This window comes from Coregonus lavaretus (genome assembly GCF_964263955.1).
Source record: "Coregonus lavaretus genome assembly, chromosome: 6".
Classification (NCBI taxonomy): Eukaryota; Metazoa; Chordata; class Actinopteri; order Salmoniformes; family Salmonidae; genus Coregonus; species Coregonus lavaretus.
In genome coordinates, this window is record NC_139993.1 from 31,737,820 (window position 1) to 31,755,778 (window position 17,959).

Genomic DNA, 17,959 nt, shown 5'->3' on the forward strand with positions numbered 1-17,959 from the left:
ATGGCTCACATCAACACCATTATCCCAGAAATCCTAGACCCACTCCAATTTGCATACCGCCCCAACAGATCCACAGATGATGCAATCTCTATTGCGTTCCACACTGCCCTTTCACACCTGGACAAAGGAACACCTATGTGAGAATGTTATTCATTGACTACAGCTCAGCGTTCAACACCATAGTGCCTTCAAAGCTTATCACTAAGCTAAGGACCCTGGGACTAAACACCTCCCTCTGCAACTGGATCCTGGACTTCCTGACGGGCCGCCCCCAGATGGTAAGGGGTAGGTAACAACACATCAGCCACACTGATCCTCAACACGGGGGCCCCTCAGGGGTGCGTACTCAGTCCCCTCCTGTACTCCCTGTTCCCTCATGACTGCATGGCCAGGCACGATTCCAACACCATCATTATGTTTGCCGATGACACAACAATGGTAGGCCTGATCACTGACAACGACGAGACAGCCTATAGGGAGGAGGTCAGAGACCTGGCCATGTGGTGCCAGGACAACAACCTCTCTCTCAACGTGATCAAGACAAAGGAGATGATTGTGGACTACAGGAAAAAGAACGCCCCCATTCTCATCGACAGGGCTGTAGTGGAGCAGGTTGAGAGCCTCAAGTTCCTTGGTGTCCACTATCATTTGTTTTTCAACAGGACAATGACCCTAAACACACCTCCAGGCTGTGTAAGGGCTATTTGACCAAGAAGGAGAGTGATGGAGTGCTGCATCAGATGACCTGGCCTCCACAATCACCTGTCCTCAACCCAATTGAGATGGTTTGGGATGAGTTGGACCGCAGAGTGAAGGAAAAGCAGCCAACAAGAGCTCAGCATTTGTGGGAACTCCTTCAAGACTGTTGGAAAAGCATTCCTCATGAAGCTGGTTGAGAGAATGCAAAGAGTGTGCAAAGCTGTCATCAAAGCAAAGGGTGGCTATTTTGAAGAATATAAAATATAAAATATATTTTGAATTGTTTAACACTTTTTTGGTTACTACATGATTCCATATGTGTTATTTCATAGTTTCGATGTCTTCACTATTATTCTACAATGTAGAAAATAGTAAAAATAAAGAAAAATCATGGAATGAGTAGGTGTGTCCAAACTTTTGACTGGTATTGTATATATATACAGTGGGGAAAAAAAGTATTTAGTCAGCCACCAATTGTGCAAGGTCTCCCACTTAAAAAGAGGAGAGAGGCCTGTAATTTTCATCATAGGTACACGTCAACTATGACAGACAAAATGAGAGAAAAAAATCCAGAAAATCACATTGCAGGATTTTTAATGAATTTATTTGCAAATTATGGTGGAAAATAAGTATTTGGTCAATAACAAAAGTTTCTCAATACTTTGTTATATACCCTTTGTTGGCAATGACACAGGTCAAACGTTTTCTGTAAGTCTTCACAAGGTTTTCACACACTGTTGCTGGTATTTTGGCCCATTCCTCCATGCAGATCTCCTCTAGAGCAGTGATGTTTTGGGGCTGTCGCTGGGCAACACAGACTTTCTACTCCCTCCAAAGATTTTCTATGGGGTTGAGATCTGGAGACTGGCTAGGCCACTCCAGGACCTTGAAATGCTTCTTACGAAGCCACTCCTTCGTTGCCCGGGCGGTGTGTTTGGGATCATTGTCATGCTGAAAGACCCAGCCACATTTCATCTTCAATGCCCTTGCTGATGGAAGGAGGTTTTCACTCAAAATCTCACGATACATGGCCCCATTCATTCTTTCCTTTACACGGATCAGTCGTCCTGGTCCCTTTGCAGAAAAACAGCCCCAAAGCATGATGTTTCCACCCCCATGCTTCACAGTAGGTATGGTGTTCTTTGGATGCAACTCAGCATTCTTTGTCCTCCAAACACGACGAGTTGAGTTTTTACCAAAAAGTTATATTTTGGTTTCATCTGACCATATGACATTCTCCCAATCCTCTTCTGGATCATCCAAATGCACTCTAGCAAACTTCAGACGGGCCTGGACATGTACTGGCTTAAGCAGGGGGACACGTCTGGCACTGCAGGATTTGAGACCCTGGCGGCGTAGTGTGTTACTGATGGTAGGCTTTGTTACTTTGGTCCCAGCTCTCTGCAGGTCATTCACTAGGTCCCCCCGTGTGGTTCTGGGATTTTTGCTCACCGTTCTTGTGATCATTTTGACCCCACGGGGTGAGATCTTGCGTGGAGCCCCAGATCGAGGGAGATTATCAGTGGTCTTGTATGTCTTCCATTTCCTAATAATTGCTCCCACAGTTGATTTCTTCAAACCAAGCTGCTTACCTATTGCAAATTCAGTCTTCCCAGCCTGGTGCAGGTCTACAATTTTGTTTCTGGTGTCCTTTGACAGCTCTTTGGTCTTGGCCATAGTGGAGTTTGGAGTGTGACTGTTTGAGGTTGTGGACAGGTGTCTTTTATACTGATAACAAGTTCAAACAGGTGCCATTAATACAGGTAACGAGTGGAGGACAGAGGTGCCTCTTAAAGAAGAAGTTACAGGTCTGTGAGAGCCAGAAATCTTGCTTGTTTGTAGGTGACCAAATACTTATTTTCCACCATAATTTGCAAATAAATTCATTAAAAATCCTACAATGTGATTTTCTGGATATTTTTTTCTCAATTTATCTGTCATAGTTGACGTGTACCTATGATGAAAATTACAGGCCTCTCTCATCTTTTTAAGTGGGAGAACTTGCACAATTGGTGGCTGACTAAATACTTTTTTCCCCCACTGTATAATAACCATCATATCGAAGTAAACTTCGAGTCACGTGATGACATGGTGTGTGGTTCTCCCACTACGACTCGGGAAACCATGCAGTTTATTAGGCTACAGATGAAATAAATTATGATGAACTTTACAGGGTGGTGAAAGTGCACGGTATGAGCTTGACGCTCCTTTCCAATAAATGTTGAGGGTCTTATTCTGGTGACATGATGATCGATGCTTGACTGCCTTTTGTTGATAATCACAAGTTTACTGGAGAACGGAGACCAAGTAGAGACTTTCGGACAAGGTGGATGATTGTATAATATAAGGCAGTTTATTCAGAGGTAAAGATATCTGAAAATAGCGTGCACGGGCCCGTTCGTCAACCTCGTAGGGAGATATCTGAGAGCGCGCCCCTAAACATTGTGTGCTGACATTTTATACAATAAAATAAAGTAGGTTGATTCTAGTAGTTCTGATCTCCCCATTGGTCCTGATGAGTTGGTCGAGGTCATATCCATTTCATTGGCTCTGAGTCGGGTTCTCTGTCTTCAGCCTAAGAGAAGGGGTTTTTTGTGTGTGTGTGCTTAACAATGATGATGTGTGTGTATGTGTGTGTATGTGTGTGTATGTGTGTGTGTGTGTGTATGTGTGTAAGTGTGTGTGTATGTGTGTGTGTATGTGTGTGTGTGTGTATGTGTGTGTATGTGTGTGTGTGTATGTGTGTGTGTGTATGTGTGTGTGTGTGGGGGGGTGTGTGTATGTCCTCAGGGCAATAACTCGTGAGTTTGGGAGGACTTGAGAGACCTATGGCATGGGTGTTGCCCATGGCCACCTGCTGATAAGGCCGACAAGATAGAAGTCTTTGTGCATTGTATTAAGTCCCAAGGCCCCAACACAAGATGGGTTATGCACAAGATTTTAGTCAGACCAAGCTTTAACATAATATATTTACCACGACAAATCCCTCTCTTCACGTCTCCCCAGAGACGTGACCAAGTAACAGTAGAGAAGGAAAACTTAAGACGTGACACAAGCTAACAGTGTAATTGGCAAAATAGGGAAAACTTTATCAGAAGATAAAGTTTTGATTCCCCCTCTTCACGTCTCACAAGAGACGTGACATAAAGCTTAAATGCTGCAATTTGGCAAAATAGGGAAAACTTTATCAGAAGATAAAGTTTTACATTCCCCCTCTTCACGTCTCACAAGAGACGTGACAAAAAGCTTAAATGCTATTCATCATCCAGATATCCTTGGTCAGCATCGTCAATAGCAAGCAAAGGAAACATCTGACCGTTATCTGCAGGATGTGGATCAATAGCGGTGGTTATAATCCTGGTTGTCAGCGTCCGTATGCATGGAATGCAACAGCATCCACAAAGCACTAGAATTGCAGCAAAAACAGAGATGGATACAAGTATAGAAGACACAAGCGTTTTATATTTACCAAACGCATCCATCCAAGAGTCCCACATTGAAGTGTCCACCCCTGAGTGGCTCTTCATCTTACCATTAAGAGTTTGTAACCCTTCCAGGGCAATTATCAAACTGCCATCTGTGGCTGTATTGTTGGGAATAAAGGTACAACATTGTTCACCAAACATAGCACATACTCCTCCTTTTTCAGCCAGGAGCATGTCGACAGCAATACGATTTTGGAAAGCCATGAGAGAGGTTGCAGCCAACTGGCCATGCACCGCCTCAAAACCTTGTTGTGTCCAATTGCCTAATTTTAACATTAATGTATGCAGTTAATTCTATCAACGTTTTTATTAATAGTACAACAGTCAGCACCCAAAAGGACGAGCCCCCAAAAACTGTACTCCATGTACCCATGTTCAAGGGCAGTTTCACAGACAACAAAGAGAGAGTGTTCTTATCGGCCTGTTATGTGAAACAATCCATATCAGTACAGTGCTCCTCATTAATGCATTCCTTCCAAGCTATTCATCACATACAGATCCAAAAAATAAAACCCAACATTTTTATGGTGTCACTCTAAACAGAGTATAATCACCCTTAAGAATAACAGGATATGGAAATTAAATCACAACATTTAATGTTAATAGAAAATAAAAATAATAATTTTAACCCTCTATTCCTCCCCTACACCTAACATGTACTGAGTTGGCTACCAGCCACCCAGGAATCCTTTACCTTCACATCAGGAAGAATAAACAATCACAGTGGTTAGTAAAAACATAAGGTAATAAATGAGCAAGAACTGAAAATAAATGCGTGTATGTATTTTACTAGGCAAAACATGGATCATCCAGCTTGGTCTCAGAGTCAGTAGCAGAGTCACCTGCATCATCCTGGGCCGGTAACAACAGCATCATACCTGACGCCTGCACCACTCCTACCACTGACCTCCTGAGACAAGGGACGATGCAAGCAGCACTACACATTAACAGCAAAAACACAATTACTAGGGTCAGAAATCCAGTAACCACCATAGAAGAGTACTCACCAAACCAGTCACTCAGCCAGGAAATAAGGCAACATCCACAAAGAACAAGTATACCCATAGAGGCCATAACTTCACCCAGAATAGTCACAACAATAGTTTTCCATTTACCAAATATGTTATCAAACCAATCGTTTATGGAGCTATCAATACCAGAGTTCTTAACCAGTTCGTTCGCCAGCGTGGTGATGGTCACTCAAGCGCTTTGGTCACAGGCCCGTCCGGTGCTATATTGTTGGAGATGAAAGTACAACACATATATCCAAACAGAACACAAACCCCGTCCCGCTCAGCCAAAAGCATATCTAAAGCTATTCTATTCTGCCATGTCATTAAGCTAGTTGCCGCTGTCTGCTCAGCTAATCCCTTTATTGCATCACGAGTGTGGTTTATAAATATTTTGCTGGTTATATTAAATATAATTTATCCAATCTACATTTTTATTAATTGTTTGACCACCAGAAAATACTTGATTCAAACCCAGCTGCGATCTGATTGTGGATCCCATCAATATATATCCTTTCATCAAAGGATCCCGGGAGGAGGTCCTACTTTCTATGTGACAACTCACCAATCTCTGACACGTTTGATTGTTTGCGTATGTAGGTGAGTTCACAATCAGTTATCACCACACATCCATCAGATGTCAGCACGGGCCTGGTTTTGGCTCCTATAATCCTCTTGCTGCAACAAAGAGGAGAGATTAGACTAGAAAAACAATTTAGAATCCCCTGTGACTTCAAACTGAGGCAACCCAGGTCGGGATGACTTTGTTATCGGGGGAAACAGATAGTGCAAGTTACCATAAGACTCTTTCACCACATTCCCAGGTGGCTTGCATGGAGGAAAAACCTGACAGAGAGTTAAAGCCTGTCAAGGGGAACGGAGTAGTTGTTAACCCTGGTTTGGCTGTCCCACAGGCAAAACAGTCTTCTTTAGACATAGTTGTTGCCGTATACTGAATCCATTCCAACCACAGGTTAAGATTTCTATACCCCGTTTCCACCTGTACTACTTCCTCCAGGTCTATAGTTTTGCACTATCTTTATCACAGCCCCGGTCTCACTACCTCCCTCAGAGAGGTTTACTCTAGAATTTCCCCTCTCCCTACGTCTAGCTGTCTCCTATGCTTTTTCAACTTGTGTTAGGTTAACTACCACTTCTGGCTGAAACAGGAGGGTCCGTGTGTGTTAGGAATATGGCCCCCACAATCAGACAGCTACCTACCGTCGGGAGACCTGTGAATCCCCACCCTTGCCCTGAGAACATGTCAGATGCCAGAGGCCAACCCATTGCTTTACCTTCTATCGAACTCACACAGGGATGATCAGACAGGGTAAGGGAATCTTCGTTAAGGAGGCAACCCCCGGACCATAGTGGTGATCGGATCTTTCTCCTAACTCTGTGTTTGTTCGTCAGGTGTAGCTGGTTTTGTACAGTGTGTGACATGCACCCAGATGGATCTCTCAGCTTTTCTGCTGGCAAAGGCAGTGCTTGGTAGGGCCCTTCCCGCCAGGCCTGATTCAGTCTCCTGGTTAGATAGAGTGGGTCACCTTCTCCTTTAGTTCACCTGTGGGGCACAAAACCTCTGACATACAGGTGTGGTTAATAAACTATCATACATGTTTTTTTTTAAAGTATTTTGTCCTCTCCTTCGTATATATTTAATAAAGTATTTTGTCCTCTCCTTCGTATATATTTAATAAAGTATTTTGTCCTCTCCTTCGTATATATTTAATATTTAATCCAACCATCCCCCTCTTTGACACATGATTTGGCCATGTGTCAATATTACCACCTACCTAAACAATCACTTTAGTTAATATCGGTATTTCATTATCCAATTGCCATTCCTCCACTCTCTCTTCTGTTATTTATGGTTCAAATCAAATATTTTATTACCAAATTATAATCTTCTTCACAATTTTCACAGTACTATAAATTACCCTCAACTTAGTAAAATAAACTATCTTAAAGTCTTCCTCTCATGCCTTTAGAATGTACTAGTGTGGATGATTAATTAACACCAGAATGTTAAAACAGAGTTCAGAGGCCATTGAAATCATTTAACGAACTGTTTAATCCCATAGTATACTAAACATTACCATTATTCTAAATATTTCATAAATGTTAGTTATCCCAAGTGTTCATTAAGTCCTCATGACATTCATTCTCATAAGAAATCATATATACCCCAAACTCAGCCAAAACCTAAAAAATCCATAAAATTCACTGTGTGCACCTTTAAGACCTATAACCCTTGACCTGCTGATAACCCTCCAAAATTGAAACAACATGACTTTATTAACATCATACTAGGTGTGTTGTTTTCTATTCGAAAACCCCAATTAAAAAACAACAACCAAACAGCCAGGTCATGAGGACTCCTGATTTCCACTCCCAGGTGTTGACTAATAGTCTCACTGTCTCTAATTCAACACAAAACCCCATCATCCAATTAATTTTCATACCCATTACTGTCAATGCCAAATTAGGTTTCTCTGTTCCTGTTGAAGTGCTAAATCAATAGTAGCCAATTCAAACACCTCACAATTTGGATCAAAGGGTTCCTTAGTCTTCCCCCCACTAGAGTCTACTATTTCTCCCTCAAGGACTAGTCATGCCTTATCTTCCTCTTTCTCACACTCAAAGCTGGGGGATGGACTCCTCTCTCCTGTCTGACTTTCTCTCATGATGGATTGCATGTCTCTCTGAGGCTATTACACAATTCAGTTATTTTCCCAACATACTCTCCGTAATCGGCCCATGGCAAAAGTGTCCTATGGGCATCCCCTGAAACCCACTGCCCTCTAACGGCAGCCCAAACCTTACTATTCCTGTTTTGGGGTGGGTCATTCTTTCTACCGCTCTGGCCACGTCCTGATGAGTTCATGGCCTGTCTGCTAAATGGCATATTATTATTATTACTGTATACATCTAAGGTTGCTTGGGCCCCTTTCATTCCCCGCCAATAGATTAGGTAAGGCTGTCAGTGGGTACTGGCCCCCTCAACTCTCTCTCTCTCTCTCTCTCTCACTGCTTATTTCTCCTTTACACACCTTATGTATCTGTTTAAGCATGGATTCGAGTTTATCTCCGTCCAGACGTCCCTCAAAACCATACCTCTCCCTCCACCTGGTTATATAATGGAGATTTAAAGCTATCCCTGGATTCCATTTTAATTATATCAAGCATTTCTCGTCCCCAGTAAATTCTGGGACCTCTTGTGAGGATTTGCCCCCCCCCCATGGTTGGTACTGTTAAAAATCCCTTAGCCACCTCTTCTATATTATAAGTCAATTTAACAAGTAATTCTAAATAGCTTCACACAACACGGGGCGGCAGGTAGCTTAGTGGTTAAGAGCATTGTGCCAGTAACCGAAAGGTCGCCGGTTCTAATCCCCGAGCTGACTAGGTGAAAAATCTGCCGATGTGCCCTTGAGCAAGGCACCCAACCCTATTTGTTCCTGTAAGTCGCTCTGGATAAGAGCGTCTGCTAAATGACTCAAATGTAATGTAAAAGAACAACACCTCATAAGGAGTGCCCAGCAGGAGTCCAATTCCTATCAGAAAACATACATACAAACATTCAGACACTCCCAATCTCTCCCAGGGGGAAAAAGTTCTTCTTCACCCTGAGTGAGATTGTTGTTCCCATAAGGGTTTCTTCATTGTGTTGTCAGGATTGGTTCTCGCTGCTCAAATCAGCCCTGACTTCTGTCAGTGATCTAGAAGGAGTGGGGGCTGGTGTGCAATGAGTTAGATGGTGTCAGTGTGCGCCTAATTTACCTCTGACCTGGACTGAGTGTGAAGTAACCTCCTTCACTTCGTACGGTCCAGTCCACCTGGGTTCCAGCCACTTTCTCTTGTGGACTTTAACCCTCACCCAGCCTCCCACGTTTACCTTCAGTGTCATCGTACTTCCCGACAGCTCCCCCTCTTGGGCCTTCTGCGCCTGAGAAGAGAGTGCTGCAGAAAATTCCGTCAATTTCTTCACATAATCAGTCATTTCTATCTGTTGTACATCAAGGGCGGGCATATGACCTCCCTCCCTTGGTGGACCTGGCATTACTCTCCCTGTCATTCGTTGTTCTATGTATTCATTGAATTTGGGTATGGGAATGTTTGGTCCTGCCATCTTGCTTTCTCTATCTTGGATGTATTATCGGTATCAAATACAGACTTATCTCATGTATGACACCCTCGCATATAAAGAGGCTAATTTATATAATTTGTAATGCAATTATTATCATAAGAATCAGAATTCCAGTCACATATACCAATGCAGTAATCTCTACACACAGCACACACCACGCTTTAGTTATCTCACGCTTGTTCTAGAATCATGCACAACTTCAATATCAGTCTCCCCAGTCCCCGGTTCCTGAAACCCTAGGTCAAATTCACTCAATTCCACAGATTGGTGTTCGGTCTCATAAGTCTCACTATAACTTCCCATCATCCATTACACGTTATAATACATAAAAACACAGACACGTTAAAATATAAACACAGCAAAACAAAACTGCCAATTAGAATACAATACCTTAAAAAATTTAGGTTACCAGAGCGTCCTAAAACATAGTCTCAGTTCAACTGCCACCCTTCACACAACCTTATACTTATGTGAAGTCACAGAAGCAACTGGATCCCTATCAAAGGATTTTCTTTAGACAACTCAATCACTAGGAAAGACTTAATCTCAGCTTAATTGTACCTTTCACACAACCATTTATATGGAACGTTTTAAGTGTGAAATCACAGAGATAACTGGCATCCCCGGGAATTTAATACCTCTGGTCAATTTTCGGTGATTCTCCCCCACCTAATGTCTAGAACTCTGCCACAGTTAAACTTCTACCTCCTCGCAACCTATAGGGTAGGACCTCCCCTAATAGGATTTATGCAAAGGGTCTCAGTTCAAACTGGGTCCCTTTAGGAATCTAGTTGTGGGTCAAATCTTATCCACCAATGCGTCAATCCGTAGTTCGACACATTCTGGATACGTTTATCTTTATTCCTTATTCCTTATTCCTTAATTCCTTATTCCTTAATTCCTTAGTATAAAACACAGTACCAGATATCTCATGTATGCCTTAATTCATTAGGATGGAAAATTATTTAACAAGTATTCATACTCACGCTCAGTACTACTGATCATAATTTGGTATTGGTCTATAATACAATATGCAAGATTTCGTTTTAACAGGCTCTGCATACCTTTTTAGAAGAGCGCGCTCTGATCAGGTTTCCTGAGCCAAGACGAATAATTGATTTCTCCAGGATTTTCAGGTCACTCTTCCGTCTGTTTTTTAGATCGATGATTTGCCTTTTCCTCTCGCACCAACTTTTAGATCGAATTAAAAACCATTCGGCACCACTCCCGCTCTATCCTGTATTTTTGATCTAGATATTCATTAAACTTGAGTTTTGGGACGGTAGTGGTTGCCATGGTTATACAGTTTTTTTTTTTTTTTAGACTATCTTGGTGCACTTAGCCCGTCACTGGCCGAAACCAGCAATGTATTCTTGGCGCTGACTCAGACTTATCTCTGATGTCCCACCCTCGTACACAAAGAATGTTCAATACTTTTTTCTTAGGAATTATTTTGCAAAAGGTATTATTGTTTTTCAATTATTCGAATTATTATATATTTTCCCAAAAGGTATCAGAACCGCCCTTTTGGAACAATACATTAACAAACCCGAGCGCTCCCAAAACAATCATCAATTTAATCCCAGGAATTATTTTGCAAAAGTTATTATTGTCTTTCAGGTACTCGAGCTATTATATACTTTCCCAAAAGGTATCAGAATCGCCCTTTTGGAAGAATACATTAACAAACCCAAGCGCTCCTAAAATAATTATCAATCTAATTCTAGGAATTTATTTAGCAAAAGTTATTATTGTTTTTCAGGTATTCGAGTTATTATATATTTTCCCAAAAGGTATCAGAATCGCCCTTTTGGAAGAATATATTAGCAAACTCGAGCGCTCCTAAAATAATTACCAATTTAATTTTGGGAATTATTTAGCAAAAGTTATTATTGTTTTTCAGGTATTCGAGTTATTATATATTTTCCCAAAAGGTATCAGAATCGCCCTTTTGGAAGAATATATTAGCAAACTCGAGCGCTCCTAAAATAATTACCAATTTAATTTTGGGAATTATTTAGCAAAAGTTATTATTGTTTTTCAGTTATTCGAGTTATTATATATTTTCCCAAAAGGTATCAGAATCGCCCTTTTGGAAGAATATATTAGCAAACTCGAGCGCTTCCAAAATAATTACCAATCTAATTTTAGGAACTAAGGAAATACCAACTTCCACAAGAGGGAAAAAGTTCAAGTCAGCTTTTAGCGCAGCGGCTACATAACAAGCAAAATAGGACTCCGTGGTCCTCTTAAAAGTTATCAACTAGTTAGTCTCATGAAACGGCCAATCTTACACAACATTCAGGTTATCATTTCAACAATTACATTTTCATTACATATCAGCATCAACACACGAATTCAGTTTAAGTTCCTCACAGTACATATAGTTGAGTGCCAAAGTGCCAAATTGCCCGACTATCTGAACTTGTATTTTTATTTTTATTTTTTGATTCTCCTCAAGGAGACTCCCAGTCGTTTAAACCATTCAACTGGCGTCTAGTCGGGAGAACCTTTTCTGGACTTGGATTCTCACGGAATTAACTCAACCCGACTATCTGAATCTTTTTATCAAGTCACCAGATCCTTCTCTTGTGGATCAAATAAAATAGTCCATCGCTTGTGGACCAAAAACTGTAATAGGCTTCTCACTAGAAAGCCACAATTCAACAGGAAATAAAAGTCGGTCCTTCTCTTGTGAACCACTGTAACTAGACTCCTCTCTAGAGAGTCACATTTCAACAGTAAAAACCTAAAGAATTCAGATATCTTTACATATGTGCCTTTGAGTCATAATAGATATGTTATAAATTTCACAGTAATCCATACTCACGCCCAGTACTACTGATCAAAATTTGGGTTTATCCTACAATACAATATGCAGATTTTGTTTTAACAGGTTCTGCTTACCTTTGTATTGACGGCCGTCTAGATCAGTTTCCTGAGGCGAGCTGGATTCCCGGCTGCTCCTGCGGACAGGTCACCCGTCCTTTCAGATCCGTCTCTTACTTGTCTCCTGTCTCTATCAACTTTTATGGACCGAATTCAGAGTTAGAAAACCATCCTCTGCTACCAAGTTTGTTGATAATCACAAGTTTACTGGAGAACGGAGACCAAGTAGAGACTTTCGGACAAGGTGGATGATTGTATAATATAAGGCAGTTTATTCAGAGGTAAAGATATCTGAAAATAGCGTGCACGGGCCCGTTCGTCAACCTCGTAGGGAGATATCTGAGAGCGCGCCCCTAAACATTGTGTGCTGACATTTTATACAATAAAATAAAGTAGGTTGATTCTAGTAGTTCTGATCTCCCCATTGGTCCTGATGAGTTGGTCGAGGTCATATCCATTTCATTGGCTCTGAGTCGGGTTCTCTGTCTTCAGCCTAAGAGAAGGGGTTTTTTGTGTGTGTGTGCTTAACAATGATGATGTGTGTGTATGTGTGTGTATGTGTGTGTATGTGTGTGTGTGTGTGTATGTGTGTAAGTGTGTGTGTATGTGTGTGTGTATGTGTGTGTGTGTGTATGTGTGTGTATGTGTGTGTGTGTATGTGTGTGTGTGTATGTGTGTGTGTGTGGGGGGGTGTGTGTATGTCCTCAGGGCAATAACTCGTGAGTTTGGGAGGACTTGAGAGACCTATGGCATGGGTGTTGCCCATGGCCACCTGCTGATAAGGCCGACAAGATAGAAGTCTTTGTGCATTGTATTAAGTCCCAAGGCCCCAACACAAGATGGGTTATGCACAAGATTTTAGTCAGACCAAGCTTTAACATAATATATTTACCACGACACTTTGACCAAAAAAAATATTCTCGCTCTTATCCATGATAATCTCATGTAGACTAATTTACCGGCAAGAGCCTACCCGCTCTGTATCTGCGAGCGCACGTGCCAAGACCAGAGTAGGCACATTTTCTATTTAATGCAACAGTTTGTGACCAAACTATCGGTAGAGTTGAAAATCCGTTGGGAACATTTGGTAAATGACAACTTAAGCGAAAAAGTACATTTTGTGTGCATTACTTCATCATGCACTGATTTTTATCTGCAACAAGTCAGTTTGGTGTAATCACACCACTGGTGGGAAAATGCACATATTTTCTTTATGCAGATTTTTGAATTTTCGCATTAAAATCTGTTGCCAATTGGATGGAAACCTAGCTAGCAGTTCGAATCTCACTTACGCTTGTCACAATAAAAATGTTATGTGTTTGCATGATTAATGTCTAAGCAAATTAATTTCCATGTGTCCTATCTGTGCTTGGAGTTCAAAACAGTTAACCCAAACTAAGCTAGCAGTGTTATTTAAAGTCTTATTGAAACATTCATTGAACGTTATAAATAACCTTTACATTTCATTCAAAACATTTAGAGAATGTTCTCAGAACGTTATTTAATTACCTTAAAATAATCTAGAATCTCTGTTCTCAGAACATTAATAAAACCTCCCAGGAAAACATTCAGGGAACCATACACAAAAAAATGTATGCACGCATGACTGTAAGTCGCTTTGGATAAAAGCGTCTGCTAAATGGCATATTATAGTAAAATTCTCAGAACCTCCCTGCAACTTAAAAATGTACATTCCCAGAACAGGCAAAATTTTCACTTTCATTCTCAGAATATTTATAAAACCAAAAACATATGTTCCCAAAACTTCCAAGGAACCAGATGTGCTAGTTGCGTGTCCTTTTGTGGTACATGATAAAAAGTGAAGTGATAATTTCTAGGGATTTGTTCCAATACTGTTACATAGCATTTTTTTCTCATTCTCTTCTTTCATTCGCCAAATCTTATCTGAAAACAGATGGTCAGTAATTTCAACCGCTTGACCCTGCCACTGTTTGGTGAGCCAGGGGATGGGGAAATGCAACCACTCTCAAAGTCATAGCTATGGATGCAAGGACTGAAAGTATTAAATTGATCGTCATAGCTTTTTAAAGCTATACTTTGTTAGTTTACAAAGACTCAATTGACAACAAAAGAGACGAGGATAGGAAGCCACAGATTGTAGGAATGCAGCCCATGCAGATGACAGGTTACCTTCCCCAGAGGAGAGATGTAGCGCAGGTGTCTCTCCTCATACACTGATTGGTCTTGCGGGTGGGAGGGGCTTAATGCTCTCCAGAAGCTGTCGCCATCAGGGAGAGCCTCTGCAGCGTGGAGTATCACGTAATCTGCGGAAGAGGATGTCACTACTAATGCCTTTCATAAATCCGCCTTTCAAATAGGGCCAGATCGAAAGGTCTTTGCCTCAGAGCAAAGATATCCTCCAAATTAAAGAAATAAAAGGTTAATCAGCAAGTAGAGGTCAGCTTAAGGTAAAGAGCCAATTTCATGTTTCATAGCTTTGTGTGTTGTGATTTTACTCAGCTCTACAAATCACAAGTGTATTTATGCAAACAGCACTTCTGCAAACAGGACTTGGTTCACTTAAAATTTGAAAGCTTTCCCCTGTTGTATTCAGGGAATAAAGGTAGAGCAAACAGGCCAATAAAAGAAAGGGACTAAAGGACAGTTTTGGGGTTAGCTGTGTTTTACTAAACACATTCCCATCAGAAAAATAACAGGTGGAAACTCTACATCTGGACCACATCAGGTGTTTTAAGTAACATAGTTTGGGTTCAATAGTGAGAAGTACCTGACGTTATCAGACTGTTCAGTTGACGAATGATGCTCCGGCAGGAGGGCCTGAATGCAGGCTTGTAGTTCATACACTGGCTGATGAGATCTGCCAGTTCTGTCCACTCTGAGGAGGGCAACTGCTTGTAGGTCTCGTAAAACTGCAGCTTCTGTTAAAAAAACGCAGAGGTTAATTCAACGTAGTGGGTTTATACAAAAAACCTCAACGCTGTGTGAATTTGAGTGGAATTTGACTACATAAAAATGAAATAAAACGCGTACAAATTCATCAGATGGGATTAATGTACGTTTAGTACTCAGGATGTTGACAAAGCCTAGGAGAAATAACAGTTGGCAATTTCATGTGGGTTTTATAGAGAAAAGAAAAAGCTTTTCCTGAAACTCGGGTGATAATAGGTTTCATGAATAAACTATTTTGGCCCTTAACCACAAGGTAAGCCAATATCAGATACTGTACATGGTTGTGTTTGTGGTAGAAAATGGTAGAACTGTACCCTTTCTAGGTCCAGGCCCTGTAGTGGTGCCTTTCCTCCATTGAATATCTCCCATAGCGTGGCACCAAAGCTCCACTTATCACACTCCGGCTCTAGCCTCTCTGGAGCCTCCAGCACTTCTGGAGCTACCCATGGAATCCTGTCTAGCACTACTGTACGCGCACACACGAGCACGAGCACACACACACATACACACACACACACGCACACACACACACACACACAGTAGATAAAGAACATGAACAGTTAAAGCATTAGGTTCTTAAATAAATGAAATCACTTTTTGGAGGCCAATTCCAATGCATGTACAATTTCTGTATTACAGTATGACTGTTTACCATCTCTGCCCAACATTGCCACGTTGATGCCCGGGTCACTCAGCTTGATGAAAGGAGAGCTACCTTGGGATGCGTCTCCCTCTCTGGCCAGGAGCAGATTTTTGGCACAAATATTTCCGTGAATAATGTTCTTCTCTTCCTATTTGATGAAGGAACAAAAATTGTAACACTTTATTTTTAATAGATTTCAACAACCAATGAGCAAACAGTAGCAGTTTAACTAGTGTAAACACTAGTATTGACACTTAAAGGAAAGATTGCAAGATATACAGTATATTCCACAAATCTAACAACGTAGATTGATTATATTCCAACTAAATGGTCTTTATGCCAAAGCTGATTAAAAAATATATACAGTACCAGTCAAAGGTTTGGACACACCTACTCATTTAAAGGATTTTCTTTATTTTTACTATTTTCTACATTGTAGAATAATAGTGAAGACATCACAACTATGAAATAACACATATTTGAATCATGTAGTAACCCAAAAAGTTTTAAACAAATCAAAAAATATATTTGAGATTCCTCAAAGTAGCCTTGATGACAGCTTTGCACACTCTTGGCATTCTCTCAACCAGCTTCACCTGGAATGCTTTTCCAACAGTCTTGAAGGAGTTCCCACATATGCTGAGCACTTGTTGGCTGCTTTTCCTTCACTCTGCGGTCCAACTCATCCCAAACCATCTCAATTGGGTTGAGGTCGGGTGATTGTGGAGGCCAGGTCATCTGATGCAGCACTCCATCACTCTCCTTCTTGGTCAAATAGCCCTTACACAGCCTGGAGGTGTGTTGGGTCATTGTCCTGTTGAAAAACAAATGATAGTCCCACTAAGCGCAAACCAGATGGGATGGCGTATCGCTGCAGAATGCTGTGGTAGCCATGCTGGTTAAGTGTGCCTTGAATTCTAAATAAATCACTGACAGTGTCACCAACAAAGCACCCCCACACCATAAACCTCCTCCTCCATGCTTCACGGTGGGAACCACACACAAATCATCTGTTCACCTACTCTGCGTCTCACAAAGACACGGCGGTTGGAACAAAATATCTCACATTTGGACTCATCAGACCAAAGGACATATTTCCACCGGTCTAATGTCCATTTCTTGTGTTTCTTGGCCCAAGCAAGTCTCCTCTTCTTATTGGTGTCCTTTAGTAGTGGTTTCTTTGCAGCAATTCGACCATGAAGGCCTGATTCACGCAGTCTCCTCTGAACAGTTGATGTGTTTGTTACTTGAACTCTGTGAAGCATTTATTTGGGCTGCAATTTCTGAGGCTGGTAACTCTAATGAACTTATCCTCTGCAGCAGAGGTAACTCTGGGTCTTCCTTTCCTGTGAAAGTCCTCAGTTTCATCATAGCGCTTTATGGTTTTTGCAACTGCACTTGAAGAAACTTTCAAAGTTCTTGACATTTTCCGGATTTCCTGGACTGTCGTTTCTCTTTGCTTATTTTAGCTGTTCTTGCCATAATATCGACTTGGTCTTTTCACAAATAGGGCTATCTTCTGGATACCACTACTACGTCACAATACAACTGATTGGCTCACACGCATTAAGAAGGAAAGAAATTCCACAAATTAACTTTTAACAAGGCACACCTGTTAATTGAAATGCATTCCAGGTGACTACCTCATGAAGCTCGTTGAGAGAATGCCAAGTGTGCAAAGCTGTCGTACTGGTACTGTATATATATTGTATATTATACACTTCTATTTTTGCCATTTGAATTACATTTATCAAAAACTCATATACACTCTTAGAAAAAAGTTTGTGTTAGCCATTATACCTGGATTTACTGTTACTGTCAGTAGCTGAGTGTAGATGCGGTGAGGAATCAAGCGCAGGAAACACGGGCGTTCGTCAACAGACTTTAGTCACAAAAATAACAGCACCAAACAGGCGAACAGCCAACCCAACCGGGAGGCAAAATACAAAGTACGTACAACACACACAGTGTGTAAAAATGACGATAGCGCACACAGTGCGGACTCTCGGAAAAACAACAATCCTGAGAGTAATATCAAAGAGCAACAGCTTGACAAATAAACAATACCACATAACACCTGCCCCCACACACGAAAACTAAATAGGCAACCAAATCAAACACTAACAAGGGACAGGTGTACAAACAGACAAAA

At 41.2% G+C, this 17,959-nt stretch overlaps 1 pseudogene across 1 annotated transcript in view; it reads right to left on the reverse strand.

The window, feature by feature from the left end:
* The window catches only part of LOC311131019 (tyrosine-protein kinase JAK2-like), a 53,004-nt pseudogene that overhangs the window by 14,664 nt on the left and 20,381 nt on the right, over positions 1–17,959 (reverse strand). The window contains exons 4-7 of the transcript in view: positions 15,817–15,955; positions 15,479–15,630; positions 14,983–15,133; positions 14,385–14,518 (exon numbers count right to left, since the gene is read on the reverse strand). The product of the transcript in view is annotated as a tyrosine-protein kinase JAK2-like (transcript). The remainder of the gene's footprint in view (positions 1–14,384; positions 14,519–14,982; positions 15,134–15,478; positions 15,631–15,816; positions 15,956–17,959) is intronic.